Source organism: Phocoena phocoena, chromosome 4 (genome assembly GCF_963924675.1).
Source record: "Phocoena phocoena chromosome 4, mPhoPho1.1, whole genome shotgun sequence".
NCBI lineage: Eukaryota > Metazoa > Chordata > Mammalia > Artiodactyla > Phocoenidae > Phocoena > Phocoena phocoena.
In genome coordinates, this window is record NC_089222.1 from 5615220 (window position 1) to 5630173 (window position 14954).

Here is a 14954-nt window from a genome sequence, read left to right on the forward strand (position 1 = left end):
GACTCAGGTTGGCTTAAGCAGTAACAACCAAGGGAAGAGAAAGGGGGTTCTCCTGGAATCAAAGAAGACCCGAACAGCAAAGCCCTGGGAAGAACAGGGATGCAGCCGGACCCAGGCAGCTGGAACCAGGGACTGGAGTACGGTTGTATCCCTGTCTCTGTTTCTTACTCCACACAGGTTCATCTCTCATAATGCGAAACGCGAAATATCAGAACAACCAGGGAGGCTATTCTCAAGTTTTTTATTGTCCCAAGTTCTGGAGGAGACCCATTGGCTTAGCTTGCCTGGGCCGCTTCTTCTGGAGCCAGTTGTTGCAGTGAACTTCCAGTAAGGTGATGGCTCTGGATTTTACTATGCTGATGGGGGAGAGAGACAGTTCTTAGGAGAGGGGTGTTGAGTAGATAACCCCAGTGTCATGGGATGTCCAGCATAGTGTGTATGAAACTCTACTTTCACCTTTTAAAGTTTATTTTATTGAAGTAGAGTTGATTTACAATGTTGTGTTTAATTTCTGCTGTACAGCCAAGTGACTCAGTTATACATATATATATATATTCTTTTTTATAGTCTGTTCCATTATGGTTCAACACAGGATATTGAATATAGTTCCCTGTGCTAAACAGTAGGACCTTGGTGTTTATCCATCCTACATGTAATAGTTTGCATCTGCTAACCCCAACCTTCCACTGCATCCCTTCCCAAACCTCCTCCCCCTTGGCAACCACCAGTCTGTTCTCTATGTCTGTGAGTCTGTTTCTGTTTTGTTAGACATGTTCATTTGTGTCATATTTTAGATTCCCCATATAAGTGATATCGTATGGTATTTGTCTTTCTCTTTCTCACTTCACATAGTATGATCAGCTCTAGGTCCATCCATGTTGCTGCAAATGGCATTATTTCATTCTTTTTATGGCTGAGTAATATTCCACTGTATATATGTACCATATTCTTTATGCATTCCTCTGTCGATGGACATTTAGGTTGAAACCCTAGTTTTAAATAACCCCAAGGAAGCAGAGGGACCTGTACTGTTCCATCTCCCCAGCAGAGATGGGGAATAAGGCAAAGATCAAGCCTTGCTCTCTATGTGCTCTGCACTGGTCTATGATTTGCTGGATGGCTCCCCAACGCCTGGCTGTCTCTACATATTAGAGGACGTTATACAGAAGGGTGTTTCCTCATTCTCTTTCTTCTGTGACAGAAAAGAAGAAATAAATGTGTACTGCAGCCTTTGGGGTTTAATGCAGTCAGAAGCTGGCACTACAGATAAAAGTTGTTTAAAGTTTCAGGAGGAGTGATGAAGAGTCTTTGGCATTTCCATACCGTGGATTGATGTTCTTATTTATTTTTAGGGTGGAAGGGTAACAGCTTCTTCTCCAGGGCGATTGGTCACTTAACTGATAAATGGCATGTTGAGGAATATAGAACATCTTTTCAGTTCTTAGTATGTGCTAGAAGTTTTACATACATATGAAATAATCTCTGCATCTGACCCGTTCGATACAACTCAGGATGAAACTCATGAAGCATCGCCCCAGGGCTCAGCACCAGCTGCTGACCTGCAGTCATCTTTCCCAGCCTCTGCATCCCTTGATGGCCTTTGGCCCAAAGTTCATGATTACGTGTGTGTTTAGGAGCTATCCTGATGTGTCCACACTGAAGGTCTCTCAATCTGGTTTAGCGTTTTGGTTTTCCTGGCTGCTGCAGTAACTCCTCCAGGTGAAATATAAGCGTTCATGTGACTGATGTGTTTAAGTGCTTTAAAACATTTTCCATTTTCCATCCTCTGTCGCGTCTTGTTCCATAAACTCCGCGCCAGGGGCTGAGGCACGGCTGGTGGAATGGCCCAGCCTTAAGCATAAACCAGAGTTAATGTCTTGAGCTGTGAGTGGTTTTTTGGTTTATTTATGTATTTCGTCTCTCTCTCTCTCTCTCTCTCTCTCTCTCTCTCTCTCTCTCTCTCTCTCTCTCTCTCTCTCGTTGCAGCCCCTCCCAACACAGAGTGCCCTTCAGCCTTCCCTGAAAATCACGCCCGCAGGCACACTTCTGATTTGCCGACCACGCCCCTCTTCCTCCCAGTAAGTCACCCCGCTTCTGCGGGTATGTGTGGGCCAGTCTGATTCACTGGAGAACTTTCCCTTTTCTTACTTAACATTATCCCAGTGTTTACAGCAGAGGAAACTGAAGTTTGAAAGAAGTCAGCAAATTGCCCACTATTACACAGCTCGTAAGTGACAGAGCAAAGATTTGATCACACATATGTGAATGCAAAGACTTATTTTTCACTATGAAAGTAATATATCATCAAAAAGTTTGGGAAATACCTACAATGTTCCTTAAAACCTACATTCCTTTTCAAAAATTTATTTTATTGAAGTATAGTTGATTTACAGTGTGTTCATTTCTACTATACAGCAAAGTGATTCAGATATATACATATATTCTTTTTCATATTCTTTTCCATTATGGTTTATCACAGGATATTGAATATAGTTCCCTGTGCTCTACAGTAGGACCTTGTTGTTTATCCATCCTATATATAATAGTTTGCATCTGCTCATCTCAAACTCCCAATCCATCCCTTTCCCATCTCCCTCCCCCTTGGCAGCCACAGGTCTGTTCTGTATGTCTGTGAGTCTGTTTCTGTTTCATAGATAAATTCCTTTGTGTCATATTTTAGTTTTCACATGTAAGTGATATCACATGGTATTTGTCTTTCTCTGTCTGACTTCACTTAGTATGATGATCTCTGGGTCCATCCACGTAGCTGCAAATAGCATTATTTCGTTCTTTTCTTGGTTGAGTAGTATCCCATTGTATATATGTACCACAACCTCTTTATCCATTTATCTGTTGATGGACATTTAGGTTGCTTTCATGTCTCGGCTATTGTAAATAGTGCTGCTATGAGCACTGGAGTGCGTGTATCTTTTTGTATTATAGTTTTGTCTGGATATATGCCCAGGAGTAGAATTTCTGGGTCATATGGTAGCTCTAGTTTTAGTGTTCTGAGGAACGTCCATAGTGTTCTCTATAGTGGCCACACCAATTTACATTCCCACCAACAGTGTAGGAGAAAACTACGTTCTTGAAATATCTGCATACTCTTAAAAAATGAAAAAAATCACTTATTTGTTCTGTCATCAGCAAGGAGGATAATAGCCATCTTGATTTATTTTCTTTTTATAGATTTTTGTTTGTTTCTTTCACAGAGTTGCATCCTGGCATTTCCTGTTTTTCTGGATGAGGGAGAGATTAGCTGTGGATTGCTACAGCTTTGTCTGGTTAGACTGGCATGTTGATGCTTTCTGAAGTTCCTTAAAATCTTCCTCATCTCCAGAGTTTGAATTCTGGAATTCTTGTGGAAGGATTCATAAGGCAATTGCAGAGAACAGACAGCCCAGAAGACACTTTGATCACATTTCCTAGGCATTTATTGCAAATGTGTATCTCAGTGGTTCTTAAAGTGTTGTATGTCGTAATTGCCTGGGAGGCTTTAAAAACATGTATGCTCCAGCATTGTCTAGAACCTACTGAACCAAAGGCCCCAGGGATCATACCAGGCCATCTGTGTTTTACAAAAGCTTTCTCACTGATTCTGAAAAGTTTATGTTATTCTTTAGGACCCTTGGTGTATTTTTGTGAACAACTGTTTTTTCCCGAGACGTTGCTTGGTTAAGCCACTGGCAATTTAAGTTTGTTAATTGTGATTTTTGGACTGCTGTTGGCAGGGTCTGGATGGGAAGTTATCAGAAGTACAGATACTGCTTCTCTCATCTCCCCTCTGTTCCCTGTTCTCTGTGGCACTTTCACATTCTAAAAAGATGTCAGATGTTTCCTTTGGCAAAAGTCCCCTTCTGTGCAAGGTTCTGTTTTGTAGAACTTGGGCATTGAGAAAAGTGTCAAAAGAGAAAACAGAAATAGCTGCTGCATTTCTAGAAACCAGTAATTATTTCTCTGGTCCTCCAGCGTGTGTTCAGAAATGAGCAGCTCCATCCTGGTGATGTGGCAGAATCAGAGCAGCAAAAGAAAATGAGCTGGATTACAGCACATCGCTGAACTTTAGGCTGTGTGTGCGTGCATGCATTTACATGTTTTTAAAGCTCCCCGAGGGGGAAGGGAGGCGTAAAAAAGCCACGCTGAGAACCACAGAGGCAGACATTTGTGCCTCTGCTGGAGATTAAGAGGAATCAAGACAACACAGAGCCTCAACACTTGTGTTAGAATTTGGGCCTATTTTAAGAGCACTGGGGAGACAAAATGAAAAGAAAGATCATTTTGTCTGCTCCCTAGAACATATGCTGGAGAACAATCTGAATTGAAGGAGGAGGACTGATAGCGGGCTGATGCAGTGGCTCGGGCTAGGCCAGAGGCAGTTGAGATGGAGATTAATAAGTCAGGGCAGAGAAACGTTTGATACATAAAATCTATAAGACTTAACTGATTCATTGAATGTTGGCGTTGAAGAAGGGAAGAGAGAGTGTTTGATTTGGATGACTATAATGTCATTGTCTAATTTAGGGAACTGGGGTGGGGGGAGAGTGGGTTTGAGGTGGGGGAAAAAGGCCATCACTTTTTTTTTTTTTTTTGTGGTACGCGGGCCTCTCACTATCGTGACCCCTCCCGTTGCGGAGCACAGGCTCCGGACGCGCAGGCTTAACAGCCATGGCTCACGGGCCCAGCCGCTCCGCGGCACGTGGGATCCTCCCAGACCGGGGCACGAACCCGCGTCACCTGCATCGGCAGGCGGACTCTCAACCACTGTGCCACCAGGGAAGCCCCCAAGTAGGCTCTTGAAGACAGGGGCCTGATGCTCTGGACAAAGGTCTAGGGTAAAGATAGAGATTTGGGGATTCTCAGTCTTGGGACCAGATGGATCTGCCTGGTGGAGAATGTGTGGGTGGAGAAGAAAGAGGATCTGTGTTGGACCCCTGGCCATCAACCTTGAAGGTGAAGGTCAAAGAGGAGAGATAGTAAGAAAATCAGGGGACTGCTGTGTGGAGTGAAGGGAAGGGAGCCTCCAAGGCGGAATAGGGCAGTGGTGTCACTGGGATAAGAGTTCCTGTGATGGGAGGGAGATCAGCTCGGTGCTTCGTGACCACCTAGAGGGGTGGGATAGGGAGGGTGGGAGGGAGACGCCAGAGGGAGGAGACATGGGGATATGTGTATACGTATAGCTGGTTCACTTTGTTATACAGCAGGACTAACACACCATTGTAAAGCAATTATACTCCAATAAAGATGTAAAAAAAAAAAATCATTAGGGATGAACTGAAAAAAAAAAAAAGAACAAATATTTCTAAAAACAGATACCTTTGGGAAACCACCCACGTTGCAATTTCTACTACAAATTTTCACAACTTTGCTCTAAAATACAATAACTTCTGTATTATCAAATATATTCAAATATTTCAAAGCTTTTTTTTTTTTTTAAAAAAGAAGAGTTCTTGTGATGGGAGGGAGTTGGGGAGGCAGAACTCAGGTTGGGTTGTGAGGTGACGAGTGATGGGGAAGAGGAGGAGGGGAGAGAACTGACGAAGGAGACTTGGATGGGCCTCGCTGGATCTCAGTTTCTTCCTCTCACTGAAGGATGAAAAAAATGAGTGTGTAAGATTTCTAGTAACTCCCATACTCTTTGATCAGATGTTTTTAAGCCACATTTAAGCAGGGTATGAAATTACAGGACAGCATACGTAGTTGATAGAAGAAAAAAAAATGTCTCATCCCCAACCCAAGATTCGTAATCTTTTGGAAACTTCCTACTGAAAATTTTGTGGTAAAGCAGAAGGTCTTGAGATTTTACGTGCTGAATTTTCTATGTTGTTTTCCCGCGTGCATCATATCTGGCTTCAGCGTAATTCTCTTATATTTCTTTCATGAAATCACAAAAATTTCGTTAGTGGAAAAATCGAATCAGGTATGCCTCGAGTCTTCTTTGACTTTCGTGGAAGTGAATCCAGACTGGAGCTATGAAATCACTTCTGAATAGAGTTCTGGTAGAAAACTTGTGGTTTATAGCATTCAACCGCTTGAGTTAACTTCTTAGAGGTAATTTTATCCAGGTTTCAGTCTGGAGTTGCTTAACTAGGGAACCAGTGGTTTCCAAAATGACATTTTTCCTTCTAACATCAAATGATAAACTACTTTTTCTTCCTTTGGAGAGTCAGAAGTCATCACATTTAACAATTGTTTTGGTGATATCCTATTCTAACATCACTTTTTTGTTTGCTTTGGTATGTATGATATTGGGACAGACTTCTCCAGGCCTTTCTGTGTGGTTTCTGTCTTCTAGTTTCCTAGTTAATCTGAGAACTGACTGGCATAAAACTGGGATGCATATGAAGTGTTTGGGGTGAGCAATGAAATGTTAAAGTATCATTGTCTTTTGTTACTCGCCTTGTCCGATGAGAGTGGAGTGAGCCACTATATACATATCAGCCATTTCCTGGTGGTTAAATAAACCTTTATTACACAGTTAGTAAAATGTTACCACGCAAACTGTTGGGTTAGAAGACTTAGACATGACATCTAGCAGTTATTTTAATTAGCGGCATTTCCAAAACTTATTCACATTAAAATCTGATATGCCTGTTTTCAGAAGACCCCAAACTCCAACATTATTTTTCACGGAAAAGATGTAAGAACAGAGTAATAAAAGGTGAATTGTGTGATCGCCATTTATAACAGAGGATCCCTTGGGTCCTTTCTCGAACTTGAAAGGAAGGAGCAGGGTTATAGGAAGAGTCACTTGGCTGGTGAACACACGGGGTATTTAACCCGGCTCTTGGGACACGGGGCTGACAGCTTCAGCGGTAGGCGTTACTCTGCGTCTCCATTCACTAGCAGCCTCCACGATGTTTTAATAAACCTGACCATTTGATTCACCCAGATAGAACTATCTTCTGGTTCATCGTTTGCAAAAGCAGGGCCACACCAAACTGGGAAGATTTCAAACTCACCAAATCTCCCAGGGAAGACAACTTGGACCCACTGTATTCGGGGTTTGGATACACAGACCACACTGAAATAGGAACTGAATCTGGTGACATCTGGAAGCAGCCTCTGAATCATGATTTTCTTAGAAAAACAAAATAAAACAAAACAAAGGTGACGTTGATTTGTGCCCCCCAAAAAACACGTGGTCAGAATTTGCCTGGAGTTTTGCATTTTGTAACAGAATACACTGTCCCTCTGCAGGTAACTTCTGAGAGAACAAAATCCCCGGGAACACCCTGGAATCCTCTGGGTCTGAGTGAGAGTCAGCCAGGTTGACAGGTCAGGTTGGGGAGGGGGTCATGGCATGACTCACAGACATAGGAGTTCGGGGAAGGGTTGTACCAGGAGGATGGACGTGTGGTACCTTGGATTCTACTACTAGGGCTGTGGTCGTGGTTAACAGGAGCTGAGGCTCTGGAGTAAATCGAGAGTGATCCCATATGAGCTTTGCCTCCTCTCATGCTTCCAGAGTCCCTTGGAATGGAGGAATAGAGACAAAATCCTTCGAGTTGAAGACCTGCTTTCACACCCTCCACCCTCCCATCTTCCTGCCCTGTCCCCTCCCATCCCTCGCGCCCTCCCTACCTCTCAGCCCCTCTTTGGCAGACATTAAGCTCACACGTCTTTTCCTTTGGAAAGCTTTCCCTGAAGGCTCCTACCCTTATTTCCTTCCCCTCCTCAGTCTGGTCCTATCACCTGTGTTAGGTAACTTTAATTTTCAAATGCTCGTTGCACTATATGGTAACTGTTGGTGTAGGTGGTTGTCCCCACTACAATTTGGCCTCTGGGGAAAAGTGTAATGGGGTCCATGTAGCCCCAGCACCCACCACAGTGCCTGGGCATCCAGTGGAGGGTCATTCTTGGGAGGAACTGACTGAATGAAGGGGGATTTGGGCAAGCTGCATTTTATCCACAGTCAATATTAGTGTGGCTTATCCCTTTTCTACTTCAAAAGAGGCAATGGAACTATGGAGATCAGTATGGAGGTTCCTTAAAATACTAAAAGTAGAACTACCATACGACCCAGCAATCCCACTACTGGGCATGTACCCTGAGAAAACCATAATTCAAAAAGAATCATGTACCAAAATGTTCATTGCAGCGCTATTTACAATAGCCAGGGCATGGAAGCAACCTAAGTGTCCATTGACAGATGAATGAATAAAGAAGATGTGGCACATATACACAATGGAATATTACTCAGCCATAAACAGGAACGAAACTGAGTTATTTGTAGTGAGGTGGATGGACCTAGAGACTGTCATACAGAGTGAAGTAAGTCAGAAAGAGAAAAACAAATACCGTATGCTAACACATATATATGGAATCTAAAAAAAAAAAATGGTTGTGAAGAACCTAGGGGCAAGATGGGAATAAAGATGCAGACCTACTAGAGAATGGACTTGAGGGGGAAGAGTAAGCTGGGACAAAGTGAGAGAGTGGTATGGACATATATACACTACCAAACGTAAAATAGATAGCTAGTGGGAAGCAGCCGCATAGCACAGGGAGATCAGCTTGGTGCTTTGTGACCACCTAGAGGGGTGGGATAGGGAGAGTGGGAGGGAGGGAGATGCAAGAGGGAAGAGATATGGGGACATACGTATAGGTATAACTGATTCACTTTGTTATAAAACAGAAACTAACACACCATTGTAAAGCAATTATACTCCAATAAAGATGTTTAAAAATAAAATAGAGGCAATGGAGGTGGCCTCTGATTGTCACTCTAAAAATGCAGTTTGTTGATTTATGTCAGCTCCTGTCCACCTCTCTTTATGGTGGCTTCAAAAACACCGTAGTCCTTGGTCAAAGCGTTTTTTGTGATTCCTAATAAACACCTCGGTTTTCAAGTGCCTCTATAAACATCCCATTACTGCAGGGGGCATAGCTGCTTAAACTTTTACTAATGCACATTCATGAGCTGTGTGGATTAGGGTAGAGGCAGGGGTAGATAGAGGCAAGTAGATTAAGACTGACCGAAGAACCACAAGGTTGAGGGTGAGTTTGACCGGCATGGAGTGTCAGGGGTGGGTGGTCCTAGAGCCGGAGTGACGTCACCTACAGTGAAAATGGAGGCATTGACATAGGAAGCGCAACTTTCTTCTCTTACAGCTTTCCCTGGTACTGACCCTGACAAATTCACCCAAAGGGTGAAAGGCAAAGGGTCCTAAGGGGGAGATTTAAAGGCTATGCCTGATAGGCAGTTTGCTACGTGGGTTTGCCAGAGTGAATGCTGCTTTCTGTTATTTGCACTGGGTTGATAATCACTACATGGCTTTGTGAAGATCTCTTCAAGTGGATGCAGTGAATGTAGATGGAGGAAATGTATTTCATTTTGTCCTAGAGAGGAATTTAGGTTTTTTTGCCTGCCCGTGCCATGTGCATGCCATTAGTCACTCCAGTAAATATTATATGGCTGTGGCCAAGAAGCCACACATCTTAAAAACTAGTGAATCCTTAAAAAATGTTACAGCCCATTGATAGTGTATTCAAAACTCATGTGTATCACTGCTAAAGATGAAAAATTCCTAGTTCACAAATAAGTTTCGATATAACAATGAACTGTAAATAAATGCCAATGAGGATTCCTTTAAAAATTAACCTTTTTAAGATCGACCGTGTAAAACTGAACCTCAACTGGAAAGTTTGCAGTGCTTGAGATCTGTGGCCACTTGGAGGAGCTGTTGATGGCTTTTTCACCTTTAATAGGCAGGTTCCTAGACATTGTACCTGGTCTAGAGATTAACAATACAGAGTTATGTCGGTCGTGGCTAAAACTACCTGACATGGAACATACAAGCTGCTGTCAGGGAGGAAGAGATATTCTTTGACCCCTCTACATTCTTCTGCTGGTCTGAGAGTTAAATTGACATGAGACAGATTAACAGGAGAAAATCACACAAATGTTTAATAACATGGAAAACAGAGTAACTCGCCAGAATGGCTGAAGCCCTCAGGTTATACACCATCTTCAGCTAAAAACAAAAGAGCATGTTGCCGGTAGGGCTTGGGGACTTCAAAGGGGAGGAAGGCAATTCACATGGAGATGGAAAAGCAAAGTTTGGTAAATAAATATTTGGTGGACCAGCAGGGACAATGGGACACGGAGAGGAATTTTAACCAACAGTCTTTGCTAGGTTCCTCCGTGAACCTACACCTGGTTGATACCATAGTTACCTATGGTGATGCTCCCTTCCTGGAGCAGGTCCTCTATTTACATTCTTCAGGCAGTTAGGGAGAAGATCAAAAGGTTCTTCCTGAGTCTTTTGGGCCTTGATTGTTTTCAGCTTGAAATATTTCTCATGCCAGAGAGACATTTTAGGGTGGCAAATTTTGTTCCCCTAAAATAGTATAGAGGATTTTACTTAGAAAAAGATCTGGCAAATTTATTTGTGAAATCCTAAGATATTACTTATTATTATTATTTTTAAAGTCTGCCTATTCTAGGCAGATATTTGTAATGATTTTATTCTTAATTCTAGTCACTTACTTTTTTCTTCTTTCCCTGACTCATTTCCTTCTCCCTTCTCTCATTACATGTGTATCTGAATCCTGTACTGGGAATTTAGTGTAAATAAATATTTAAGGTCAGGAACATAATCTAATGAGACAAGTTATTTGTAAAAGATCAGCATTGTAAGCAGAACAAAATTAAGTTTATGTTTAGCTGTCGGCCAAGAAATTGGAGGGTAATGGACAAGAATTTGCTTGGGTAGACAGTTTATTGTACATGAAACAAATGGCACATTTAAAAGTACAATGCCGGGCTTCCCTGGTGGCGCAGTGGTTGGGAGTTCGCCTGCCGATGCAGGGAACACGGGTTCGTGTCCTGGTCCAGGGGCATCCCACATGCCGCGGAGCGGCTAGGCCCGTGAGCCGTGGCCGCTGAGCCTGCGCATCCAGAGCCTGTGCTCCGCAGCGGGAGAGGCCACAACAGTGAGAGGTCCACGTACCGCAAAAAAAAAAAAAAAAAAGCAATTTGTTTTTATAAATTCTATGTACACATTTGTTTTCAGGTATGCTGTAGTGGGAGAAAATAACGTCTTTGGCATCAGCCAGGTGTAGTTCCTGACTCTGCTACTTACTGGCTGTGTGGCCTTGGTTAAATTAATTCACCTGTCTGAGCATCCAATTCCCATCTCCAGCCTGTTTACATTGCGGGTGTTTGTGGGGATTCAGTGAGCTAACATATACAAGGAACTTTGGCGTACCAGGAACGTGTATAAGGAAGTTTGTGTGCCACTGGTAATACGAGTGACATTTCTTCATGCTCTCATGCTAATTCTAGGCAGATGGACTTTCATAAAAAAGTGTTGTAGAAATTTGGGCCCAAAATGAATTCGGGAAGCAGTGTGAGGCTGCAGTCAGGAGCAGTGAGTTTGGAGCAAGACCGACTTGGGCTTGAGTCTGTTGACTTGAAAAAAATGCACAACATAAAAGCTGTGAGTCGTTTGTTCAGTATCTTACTGAGGACTATAGCCCAGGAGACGGACTCTCAGAGAGCTCTGAGAAAATCCTTCGAAGAGGTAAGGGCAGATGACAGTGTGATTTTGAGATGATTTATGTGATTTTGGCAAAGGGGGTACATGCAACGAAGCACACATCTCAATAGAAGGCTGCTGCTAGCCACAAGGAACAGATATCTCAATGATTTTAATATTTTCCGAGTATGAGAAAATGCAAGTATCCAGGTTCATAAAAAAACGTCTTCTGAAAATAACTACCTGAAGGCCTGTTCTGCCAGTTTTTCCCAGAGGACAGAGGGCCTCCTTCCTGAGCTCCACCCTGAGCTCTTTTCAGGATGTGTTGACGGTCAGTGACTGCAGTGGCTGATGACTCAGTCCTTGTAGGGCCAGGTGATGAGTGGCCTTCTTTAGTTGGCAAGTCCCAGCATTGTCACTTGCTAGCAGGGTGTCCTTGTGTAGTGACACTCTCTCTGAACCTCAGATGTCTCGTGACACCTGGAGTTAGGGTTTTAACCTAAGGGTGGAATTGTGGAGGGGGAGGGGAGAGGTTTCAAGCTAGTTCCAGTCTGTCCTACCTTGTTTGTTTTTGTGCTGAGTTCAGGGCTGCCATGGGCATAGTAGTTTTTTGTTTTTTTACTTTTATTTCATTTATTTTTTTTATACAGCAGGTTCTTATTAGTTATCTGTTTTATACATATTAGTGTATATATGTCACTCCCAATCTCCCAGGTCATCCCACCACCACCACATGGGCATCGTTTTTGTTGGATGATCAACAAAGGGCCTGCAGGCCATTGTCGAAGGACAGTGCACGCTGAGCTGTGCTCGGCAGAAACAGGGCTCACTTACAGGGCAGTGCACTGACTGCTACCAGGCTGAGCTGGTACTTCATCAGTGTGGAAAGAGAAGTGTCTTTGCAGGCAGCAGCTAGCACTCCTTTTAAGTGAATTCCTCTTTTCCCCCCCGCTAAGGCCCCTCCTGGCCACACCCCCTTCCTCCTTGGTAGTTGCCTCTCCAACTCAAGCCACCCTCAGCTACTCTCCCGTGCATCTTTTTTCCTCCTCTCATTGCAACTCTTGTTTGTGGCTCCACCTCTAGGCCCAGCTGGCTTTAGCTCTTATCACTTCGATTCTCAAATGGGTCTTCTCTCAGGAAGCCTGGCTCTTAAAAAGAAAATGCTTTGGTTTTAAGACTGCTATCTCTGTTATGGATTTTTAAATTGATTTAGAAACTAAAGACCTGAGTATTCTTCCTTCTTTCCTTTTGCACTCCTGCTATGAATCCTAATCTTCCTTAGGACAAGTGAGGCCTCTGAGGGCATGGAGGAGCTGGGATAGGAGATCCCGGGGGCAATAAGGAAATCTTCACATCTTATTTCACAACATCTATTCTAATTTAGAACACATTTCACTTTGATGTGATTAGCTCAGGAGAGCAGGCTTGAAAAATAACCTGCTTAGGGGCTTCCCTGGTGGCGCGGTGGTCAAGAATCCGCCTGCCAATGCAGGGGACACAGGTTCGAGCCCTGGTCCGGGAAGATCCCACATGCCGTGGAGCAACTAAGCCCGTGCACCACGACTACTGAGCCTGCCCTCTAGAGCCCAGAAGCCACAACTACTGAGCCCATGTGCCACAACTACTGAAGCCCACATGCCTAGAGTCTGTGCTCCACAACAAGAGAAGCCACCGCGATGAGAAGCCCGCACGCCGCAGCAAAGAGTAGCCCCTGCTCTCTGCAACTAGAGAAAGCCTGCACGCAGCAACGAGGACCCAACACAGCCAAAAATAAATAACTAAAATAAATTTATTAAAAGAAAATACGGCTTAAAAAAAAAAAGAAAAATAACCCGCTTAGCTTTTGTGCTAAGTATCTGAATAAGAAGTACTGATTCCTAACTTCCTATCTCCCTTGTGAAGACAGGCATGTTTTATTATCTTGATCTAGTTCTTCTGTTACCTGTTGTTGTGGCCACAGAATGCATAATGTTCACACAGAATTGAGACAGAATCATAGAGTTAAGATAAGCAGTTTTTTTCTTTTTTTTCTTGACAAGACAACTAAAAACCACGCTCTCCAGGTCAGGTGATATCACTTTGCTTCTAACATAGTCCACTACTAAACTTCTAGGGAAGAGCAGTGATCAGATGGCGAACATAGAAAGTATTTGTGATTTTCCTTCTGCTATGATTAGTACTGAATAGTGCAGTATAACAGGGGCCCCCAACCCCCAGGCCATGGACTGGTAGTGGTCCACAGCTTGTTAGGAACCGCACAGCAGGTGAGCATCGAGTGAGCAAGTGAAGCTCCGTCTGCCGCTCCCCATCGCTCCCCGTTGCTCGCGTTACCGCCTGAGCCATCCCACCCCACCCCCAGCCCCCTGTCCGTGGAAAAATTGTCTTTTACGAAACCAGTCCCTGGTGCCAAAAAGGTTGGAGACCGCTGCCGTATATAGTCTTTCCATGGTTTTCATTGAAACAAGATATTATAAATGAGCTGAAGTAAACATACCACTGTTGGCACACTGCAGCCCACAGGCCAAATCTGGCCTGTTTTTAAGACTCAGAACAAAGAATGTTTTTCAATTTTAAAGGGCTGTAAACAAAGCAAAACAAAACACAGAGTATGTGACACATGGCCTGAAAAGCCTAAAATGTTTATCAACTGGCCTTTTGCTGAAAGAGTTTGCTGACGAGAACACAAAACAGCAAAATCATCTGGCATCCTACCAAGCCTTATAGATGAGTTGTTTAAACAAGGGCACATATTTGAGGTCACAAATCAAGTTACTAAATCTGTTTTCTCATTTACAAATCGAAGATCGTAGTATCTCCCAGTGAAATGATAAGCCTTGTAGTACTTGCTGTGCAGAAGATACTGAAAAGGAAGATGGTCTTTATCTTCAACTTCACATCTCTGCAACTTTGCAGAGTACCTGGCACCTAGTAAGTATTCAGGAAAAAAAAAAAATCTCTAAATGATTTTCCTGGGATGGGAACAGAAGAAGTTATCAATAAGAAAGTAAGTTTTGATTTACCACCACTATGTAAGAGAGCCTTGAAATATGAAGGCTTTTAACTATTTTCATAGTAAACCAATGGGGAGGCATGTGTTTGAAGCTTAGACCTCAACAGCTTCCTTTCAGAGCTGACAGAAAAAGATCTATAGCTCAGTCGGCCTATTGTTGTTCTTCAGTGGCATGAACCTCTTAGGAATGTATTGGGAGAGCGGTAGCTTTTTATTTTTTTTAATTTTATTTTAATTTTTATTTTATGTTGGATTATAGTTGATTTACAATGTTGTGTTAGTTTCAGGTGCACAGCAAAGTGAATGAGTAATACATATACATCTATCCATTCTTTTTCAGATTCTTTTCCCATTTAGGTTACTGCAGAGTATTGAGTAGAGTTCCCTGTGCTATACAGTAGGTCTTGTTGGTTATCTCTTTTATATATGGTCGTGTGGGTATGTTCATTCCAAACTGCTAATGT